This window comes from Diadema antillarum, unplaced genomic scaffold (genome assembly GCF_040938485.1).
Source record: "Diadema antillarum isolate AM-2024a unplaced genomic scaffold, OU_Dant_1.0 scf00000025, whole genome shotgun sequence".
In the NCBI taxonomy this organism is placed as follows: Eukaryota; Metazoa; Echinodermata; class Echinoidea; order Diadematoida; family Diadematidae; genus Diadema; species Diadema antillarum.
In genome coordinates, this window is record NW_027270914.1 from 1504107 (window position 1) to 1514160 (window position 10054).

Sequence of the window (10054 nt, forward strand, 5' to 3'; positions counted from 1 at the left end):
GAATCTCTATAACTCAATTAAGAAAACATTTCAAAAGAAAAGAAAAACAATTCATAATTTGTTAAATAAACAGTCTACAAAATGTACTGTGTTTTGATAATTCATGAATATACATCAGAATTGAAGTAACAAAGGATTCACTATTAAACAATTAACAGAAGAACCCTGACAAACTTCAGTTTACAGCATGCAAGACAATGAAACAAAGTAAGTGATGAACTATTCAATTCAAGTTATTTTGTCATAGTCAGTTGGATTTGAGTCATTTCACAATGACTAATTAAAAGAAAAGTTCACACCTTTGTTTAAATCTAATATTTTGATATCACAAAATATTAAGAAAGAGTACCCCTGAGCTCAAATTCTAACTCCCTGAAGATCCATGTTATCTTTTTGGGACAAAAAGGAAAGTAAAAATCATGACAGTGATAGTGTATAATTGCACCATAAGTTTTGTAATTGCATTGATATCTAAAACTTAAATTGTACGTTCAGGGTCTAGGTAGGAAAAGGTGTAAAACTTTCTCATTAAGCTGATAGTTTATCATGCACAATAAGAAATGCACCAGGTCTTGCATATTATGCAGGAAACAAATGCCAACAGAGGGAATTTTCAAGCCCCTTTTTAATCAAAGGCGGTGTCATGCCTCTGAAATCCATTCCCTCCTAGAGCCTAAAATTCCTGTTGATATTGTGCAAGTTCAAATTGATTCCTATGGCCAAAGGGTTAACATTAAATCCAATGGCAAGTGGATAGCTTAGGTTAATGCTGTTGTTAGTATGCATGGCTTTTATCAATCTCATCACTACATCGCAGCACTCTAAGCCTTTTTTTTCCCCCAGTCCTTCAATTAAGCAGCTAATTGGAGCCTTAATTGAGACTAACTAACCCTCAGGAACGACACTAGAACAGCTGACACCCACAGGAAAATGAGCTTTGAGAGCCAAACACAGCATACTATCATGACCAGCCTCCCATTAGCATAGCACAGAGTGAGAAATGATTTTGGTTCGCACAGCTGCACAGTATTTTGCATGGAACATTCACAGTGATTCTAAATCGATAAACCTCAATGACCAATGGCTAAGGTTCATTATTTCAGAGAGATCTGTAGAGGTATAAAGGCTTTAAGAGACCAACTATCTGGGGACAAAACATTTTAATTTTCATAATGAACATATTTCCCATTGCATAATTGGTTACTCCAATATCATGGTCAGACAGCAATTCAAGCAGAAACATCTGATATGCAAACTTTACATATGTCTTGTACCATGTGACAGTATCTAAAGGCAAACTTTACAACAGTTTGATCGCTTATTTTGTTTGATTGCTTCTTATTTTGTGCTTGTTGATGAGCATGGCGTTATTTTCCTATACAGAACCAGAACTCAAACTTTACATCAAACAATGAAAAAATATGTTCTATATCTGCCCTTGCCTCCGAATAGGCTGATTTACTGTACTCTATACACCATATATTTTACAGCTCCCAATATTTGTGAATTTTGTGAGTCGGGTGCTATTCACGAATTTCAAAACACGCAAAAATGTTAATTATGATCCCAACATAAAACCAACATGCATGTATACAATTCTCTGTCAATTGCTATTCTCAATAACGGCGAATGTAACCAATCGTGAAAATGTCAAGAAGTCCAGATTCATGAAAAATTAGACTTGCTGAATATATGGCATATTCCATTACAATAGTCGATTTTTTTCAATGTTGCTTTCCTGCGTTCTAGTAACAAGCTTTTTTCCATCAAACTGTTCCTGATGAATAAACTTCAGTACTTGGAATCCCTCTGCATACATTACAAGTTATTGCTATGTCAAGCAAGCCTTGGGAAAGCTTTCTGATTGTCAAGAACATCTTTTGTGTAAAAAAAAATGCATAAAATCTGAATATATTAGTAAACTGATTCCAAATTTTACAAATTCAGGCCCATGACCACTTCTGATGGGCATGGCAAAACATCAACCAAATGTACAGACACTCCTGCATTCTTCACAAGTAAGAACAAGCTCCTATCCAGTGTCCCCATAAGGCAATATAAAGCATTTGAATGCTCTGGGGTCGACAGTGTCCAAATTGGATTGAATTGAGAGCGCGCCGATCCATACCCTAACAATATTAAGTATGATCATTGGGAACATAGCCCCAACGTCGCTATTCATGACTGATAGGTTCATATCACATGTACACATGACACCGATAAATACACGGTCTTGTGTGCACACTATACTACAACCTGCTTCTTCAGCTGAGTGAGTTTCAAGTTACCAGATTACTGTCAATCCATGGATAGATTGCTAAATTCATTTTCCTCAATCACAAATGCAGCAGAATGCTTTCACTATTGTTTTTTGGCAAAGTCCTTTTGTTGTTGTTGTTGTTGTTGTTGTTGTTGTTTTTTGTTTAGCTGCTGGTTTTTTTTTTTTTCAATCTGCCCAAAACTTCTCCTTGCCAAAGTAAGCTTCATCACATGAACATTCACAAACTACCAGCCAGCTCATCGTTTTATGCACAGAACTGAATATTTCCATCTTCACAACATTGCTTTAATATACAGAGCTTTTCATTCATCTATAGTTTTGACTGTTCAAATCCTAAAAGCAGGGTTTGGTAGGGAAAAAAAAGTATTTTTTTCTTGCTACCTGACCTTGCTACCTGACCTTGCTGCCTGAATGCAGTATTGAGCAAGTATCTAAGACATTCTGTGGGCAAGTGGTTTTCATATTTCATTAGCCAAACAAAGAAACCTGGTTTCCCAGGACAAGTCAGCATGTTGGATGTGACATCCAGTAAAGTAGAAGACTTAATATACACATCATAACAGCTCATGTCATCACTTCAGAATAAGCTTTTTCCTTTTTTTCTGAGAGAATAAATGATCAACTTGCATGTTCTCATTTGAACCTGTCAAATTTTATCATTCTCAGTATACAGGGTGTGTCTCTTTTAAGACATTTGTTCTCTAAACAGTCACTTTAAAACAATCACTATGTCCCATGATTACAACAACAACAACAACAAAATCCTTTGAAATATACAGAAATATATTTCTTTAAAGTATAATCATTAGGGAAAATGGCTGCAGCCAGGGGACTTGAACCAGGGACCTTATCATTGATAGTCTGTGGTCTTAACCACTGGGCCACCACAGCTCCTCAGGTTATAATGGGTTTAACTCCTACTGTGCCAGGGACTTTGGACAGCGTGTAGAACTATATGCGGTTTTCTGTAAAAATCAGTAAAAAAAAAATTACAAGAAGAACAAAAAGGGTTAATGATATTTGTCTCTCCAATATTTTTCCAAATGTCACTTTTGTTATGCCTAACCCTATATAAATCCCTCTCTGCCAACAATTCCTACCACTTTAATTAACTCCAGCCCTAACCTCAATCCAATTTTGAGAGCAAATGCTAACCTTGACCTTTTTGTTTCCTAGAAATGAAAACAAATTTAAAACAAACCACCGAATAATGTTTATCATTTATGTTGCCTTGAGCCAAGATATGTCTTTCATCAATAAAGTCTAGTTAATAATCCTTGAAGCAATCAATTCAAACATTACTATTAATGAACTAATTCACAACCATGGTTATTATTAGTGGTTCTTCCAGATATGCAGCGGGAGTAAACAAAGGGGAAAAAATCCTCCATTTATCACACCTGTTTGCCTAAACCATTCATTAAACCATTCATTTTACAATCTTCCTCTCTGAAAAACTTGCTAATTATTGGACAATAAAGTTCCATAATTATGTCATTAAATCATGGATTTTATGCATATTACTGAATACCCTAAAGGCTGGAAAACAATTGCTTTGTATAAATACTTTAAATCAAAAAATCTGTTTATTTTTGTTTTCGTTCATTTTGCTTTATTTGAAATCTAAATGCTGGAACCCAGTGACTTTCTTGTATCTGAAACATTCCTCCTATTATCAACAATATTATCATTATCAAATTGGCAATGCACCACACAGTTCTAAAGCTGTCAAGAATGGCTCATGATTGCAATTGAAGAGTTTGTTCGCAAAAACCGATAAGTCCATTTTTGAAGATTTTGAAGTATGGTCTCAGTCATAAAGTACAAAATAATACCTTTTAAATGATATATTGGTCACTACATATAAAGGTACATTTTTGAAGTTATGGTCAAAAGAAGCAAAAATTTTCTTATTATTCTATATATTTTTGTTGACCTGTAATCTCAAATATCTCCATTTGGCAAATATGGACTTATCAGCTTTTGCAAACAAACTCTTCACTTCTTTCTCTCTGTTTTTCTGACAGATCCCACATATGTATTTCCATGAAATAACTTAGTCACCTACATGTACTGCACGATGGCACTTCATACTAGAAGGAGTACAAGGTCACTGTACCAGTCAGCCTACCATAGTGCTTACTCACGGTGAGTAAGGAAGGAAAATTATTCAGCCTTCGTAGTAAAGCTACACTCTGCATAAATATAACATTTATGCAGTAATCCAACTTACTCTATAAACCACTTGCTCCATTATGACTAACACAACCTGGAAGGGGGGGTAGGACCAGGATTTTTTTCTTCACAGTTTCATCTAGGAATGAACAGCTTCACCAGATTCTTCTATTCATCTTATTACAATTATCATCATTATGTTCAGTGTCATCACTTCTTCTAGTATCAATAGTATTAATACAATTTTTGCCCCTACCTTTTTATCATTACAGTACAAAATTGTCTATCAGAGTTTTTACTAAACCTTCAGATTATGAAGGAATATGGATGACCCTAATCCAATGCATGCTAGTCACTGCATACTGGATTTACACTATAATATGGTAGGCCCTACTGCTTCCAATCAAGTAGGATACAAACTGATATTACCTCTGGATGGAACATAATTGTTTTACACCTTGATTCTTAAGTATGTACTCCAGACAAATGGGTAGATGATCAAATCACCTACATGTACAAGGGGCATACAAAAGATATATTGTTTGACTATTAACAAGCATTTGATATTTCTTTCTAAAAGCACAATAATGTCTCATTAACACTTATCAAAAGGAATTTGGTGGGTCATATAAACTTTTAAAATCAGGCAAAAGCAGTGTTGCCCTTGATATTATTCAAAAAAGTCCTTCCAGTTTAGTGAACGGGACAACCTTGCAATTCTTACACAAATTCTAACTTCCAAACGAGTACAAGATATACAGAGCTCTACAATTAAATATAATAATCAAAAATTTTAAAAGATACATCCTGATCCATCCCTTTAAAGCTACCTAACTAAGGTAGTGAATAGAGTGTGATGGAGAAGATGAAGTTCTTTATTAGGTCTTGGGAAGTTTGGCTGACACAGCTGGAAAGGCGTCAAAGAGTTTATGACCATAGATTCTAGGCTGGTCATTTACAAAGTAATACCGATGATAATTTGTGAGGTGCTTTGTCCACCTTCACAAGGTGCTCAAAGAGCAGTGCAATGTATACTGCGTAGTCAAGAATAAGGGAACAAAGAAGTAGATAACATAGAATTAAATCAAACTTTAAAACAAAGCAGCATGAGAACATAAATTGTGTCTAATCTAAAAACAAAAACATTGAGATATAAGATCTAAGTGTCTAAGTTTTCAGAGAATAATGACTACATAGCAAGTAAAGTCCTTTCCAGTGTTGATCCGGTAAGACATCACCCCCCCCCCCCCCCCATCCCCCATCCCCAAGCAATGATGTGATCTAAGTGAAAAATGTTTAGCAATACAAACTTTATATGTTCTGAATGAAACAAATTATCTTTGTGTGACTTCATTTGCAAATATGGAGTGGAAGAAATTATGATAAACAAATATGATAAATCAGTGTAGCAACATTGCAAGTTTCTCAACCAAGCAAGGGTTTTTCATTTTTTTTAAAAAGAATAATACAGCCACTGAATAATATATGTGACTGTGATACGATAATGTGGGATATTTTGATAAAACCAATACCATGAAAATGTCCCTTTTACAATTGTACATAGCATGCAACTACAAACACTACTGTACCTTCATAATCTTTCTTGCCTCCTAAAAATGCATCACAAGAGAGTTTAAGTAAAAGAGCAAACATTCACCTGCATCAGAGGTACCAAAATCTGCTGCCAGGTGAGTGAAAGAGGAATGTTGTCATGGCAACGGTACTGGGCACCTGATTTGCTGATGCAGTGCTAACACTATCACTCAATACAGGATCTGAGTTTGTACAAGGTAGTGCTCTCATCATTATTTCAGATCACTCAGTAGGGCATCATCTCACTATACAGTCCTACATGAAAATGCCATCAAGGAAAACTATGACTGTATTTTGCTGGCCCTTCCATTTTCCTGCAAACTTTGCAAAAATATGATATCCATTCATTGCCAGCACAACTTTGTCAAACCTTCACCCATTCACCACTAAGTTATGAACTTCTCACAGACGTGTGCGAGGTTACATATGAATTCCATGGCTAGTGGGTTAGCTCTTAAACTCTCGATTTAAGTAGTTTGTCCCTACCATACAAAAACAGGATTTACTTTACATTTGTATATCCCTCCACTCCTAATTCCTTTCTTCCATTCTGTTCTTCTCTGATCGGTTACACACAAGAGAAAATTCGTAACTTGAATCATCATTGTAATGATGATTGCAATTCGTCTTTAGAATTATCGGACCTTACACATGCTTGCTCGAAAACTGTGATTAGAATTCGAATTCTCGAGCTAAGGCATTACGTAATCCTTGGTGACTTGTTAATCAAAACGTACGATCGAGTGCATGCATGCATGCGTATTATCTACAGAAGTGCTTGAAGGGTCACGTAAGCTCTGCCCCTCAAAAGATGTTTTGGAGGTCAAGCATTACACATGCAAATTTCGCACCATAATTTGAGTGAAACTTCACTGGAATTCAACTCCGGACTAGAATTTGAATTCGTGATTGTGATTAGCATTCGTGATTCTAATTTGCTTCCACACGTGCTAAAAATTCGTCATTAGAATTATTTTTCACTGGAATCATCATTCAAATGACAAATTTTTGACCGTGTGTAACCGCTCTCTATTATGTTCATCTACCACTACGAGAGAGAACATTCAATCTTATATGTTAATTACAAGTACATCAAGTTGTTTACTGGCCCTCTGTCTGGCTATAATATTACGTCTCCTTCAATTTCTCCATTCATCTTTCTGTATCTTTCTATCTCTATCTATCTCTCTCTCTCTCTCTCTCTCTCTCTTTCTCTAACTCTATACATTGTATATCCAACTATCTGTCTCTCTTTATTAGTGTTTCTATATCTCTTTCATTCTATCTTTTTCTCATTCTGGCTATTCATTCATCCATCTCTATCTGTGTCTCAATTTATCTATTCATCCATCTATCCATCTATCTCTCTATCTGTATATCATCATCTCTATTGCATTCCTTCTTTCATCCCTTTTTCTGGTTCTCATCTTCCATATGCGACACACGCATCCCTTTTTGATACACACTCTTACTACCAGTTCCACTCATCCATGACATGATAATCTGTATTGCCATCTCTCTGAGAAAGGTCACTGCACTTTCCATCTTATCAACGTACGATTCTTGCTCATATATCATATCAATCTTGACTTTCCTCAACATTAATATGACAATGAAGACGAACACTATTTGAAATGCACAAATGCACAATTCATTGTAAGCAATCACACATTACTTAGTACTGTTGAGGTACATGGCTGTATCACACCCCTCCATACAAAACTCATCCATTGCATCAACATGTCTTCGTAAAGTTTGTGATATGAAAGTCTCACTAAGCCTATAGTTCATAAATACAGCCTACTGTTGACTTTTAGTAGGAAAGGGCTACACTTATGCACATAGTGTCTACACAATCCATACAATGACTATCTGGCCCAAAACACGCTTATCACAAAGACCTATTCCATACATGTCTCAGTGGTTTTATTTTCCCTTGGGAATTGACCGACATTTCCATATTCAACATCAGGTAAAGATATTGTTTATCAAAATAAATGCAATGTATATTATCTCCAAGATGGAAAATGATAAACTTTGCTCCTTGATAATGGATTTCCCATACCACAGATAGGTTTTGATTGTGAATCTAAAAAAGTTCAATTCACAAAATATATGGTATAGGTATACAGAATGTAGAAGGAATAATTTGTTCACATCCCCTTCCATCAAAATTTTGTAAACTTGTTAGTTAGAGGAGTTACATCATAGCGACATTCCATGAGCATATAGTGTACAGGGACATATGCCTCGGGTGACAGGCTCATTACGTGTGCAATGACAGGAGTACATGGCATACCATTTATCAATATGATATATACATAATATATGTAATGCAATACACTGGAACCACATGATTGATATAGACTCAAACTATAAGGCAGGGCTCGACATTAACGGTGGCCCGGTGGCCCGGTGGCCCGGTGGCCCGGGGCCACCAAAAACGAACGTCGGGCCACCAAAATTTCAGAAATGAAGAATTTGGTAGCCTGATCTGGCCACCAAAAAAGGTGGGATGTTTGCCTTTGGGCCACCAAAAATAAAAGCTAGTGTGGAGCCCTGTATAACTAAAAGGTATATAAGCAATTTGACTCTCACTCACACCAGAATACTGAGAACAAATTCCAGGAAGTCCTGACAGAAATATAAATCAAAATTGAATTATGCATGAGAGAAATAGATTATACTATGTAAGGTTCAAAGAATTTCACAGAGCATATTACATGAGATAATTAACATGATTACGATATAACATTAGGATGTCATTGAGAGTCTTTCACTCATAGTATATAATTCAGATATCTTAATATATATAATATACTGAAATAGGCACATATATTTATATATCTCACAGTATACTACATTCTTTGTGGCTGGCATGCATGGTTTGCTTTCAATAATATTTGGCTGGGTATTTCCTTGTGCATCAGTTCTTCCAGCTATATCACTATGCTTCATTGAGATATTCAGAGTTGGCTAATAAATCATAGCATCAAATGAGCCCTATTCTGTCTCTGTCAAGACATAGACCATAGCCTCTGTACACACCTCTCCCACTACCGATCACCATGTGTTAATGTACACCTGAGGTAACCAACGGGGGAGGGAAAAAAAAAATCACATGCAAAGAGACACGGCCCTTCTGACGATATAAAGTGCATACTCACCGAGAGATATAGGGCTGCTGGTCTAGCTCTTCCACAGCATCAAAAGAATATTCTCCTCACTAGAGAGAAATATCCCAGCAGAGATCACGCTGTGTTCCCACAAATTCAGCACAATTGCCCTTTTTGCCAGAAATCTGAATGTTTACAATAGGCCTCCCATAGCCCTACTATCCGCCCAGATCCAACGCATGCTAGCTCTGTACATCATGCTTCGTCTGGATGAAGCCTGTGCATTTTCTCCCTCTCTCTCCCTCTCTCCCTCTCTCATGCCCGCGATCACTTTATCCTCCAGTACACACATGGGTGCAAGGTCATGAATTATGCATGAGGTCATGCACCGGCGGGTCATAGCTCATGCATATGCATGTTGGCACAGCTGCTGCGGTGTGTTCTGTCAATGGCAAAACCTAAGCTTGGATGCATCTAAAGAATTAACGATGGGGATTCCATTTCATTTAATTAGGGAGATGTCCATTCTCAGTGATGGTTGATAAAACCACACAGCATTGAACCAAGCTGCATGAAAATTTGTGCCTTTCATTGTTTTTAATATCATAATTGTATAGACAGACTCTCTATGCAAGCAAAATGTTCTCAGCACTATCCATGATTTCTTTACAGACCACGATAACATCTACATCAAATATTCTCTAGAGACGGACTGGAAAAAGTGGAGGTGATCCAATTTTCAAAGTTTAGATGCCTATCAACTTCATTCAAATCACAATAAACACAGTGTATTGTTGGCGATGGTGTTTATGTAATGGTAGTCATGCGCTTCCCACCCTCTCAGCTGTAGATGTCTTGTATACATGACCTGTCACAGGTTAAAGGCACT

The 10054-nt window shown here is 36.5% G+C and overlaps 1 protein-coding gene across 1 annotated transcript in view; it reads right to left on the minus strand.

Moving 5' to 3' along the window:
- LOC139733671 (dihydropyrimidinase-like) overlaps window positions 1-9654 on the minus strand; it is a 104841-nt gene extending 95187 nt beyond the window's left edge. Inside the window, exon 1 of the mRNA XM_071644486.1 lies at window positions 9217-9654. The gene's annotated coding sequence lies outside the window, so the exon portion shown is untranslated. The remainder of the gene's footprint in view (window positions 1-9216) is intronic.
- Window positions 9655-10054: the final 400 nt, after the last annotated feature.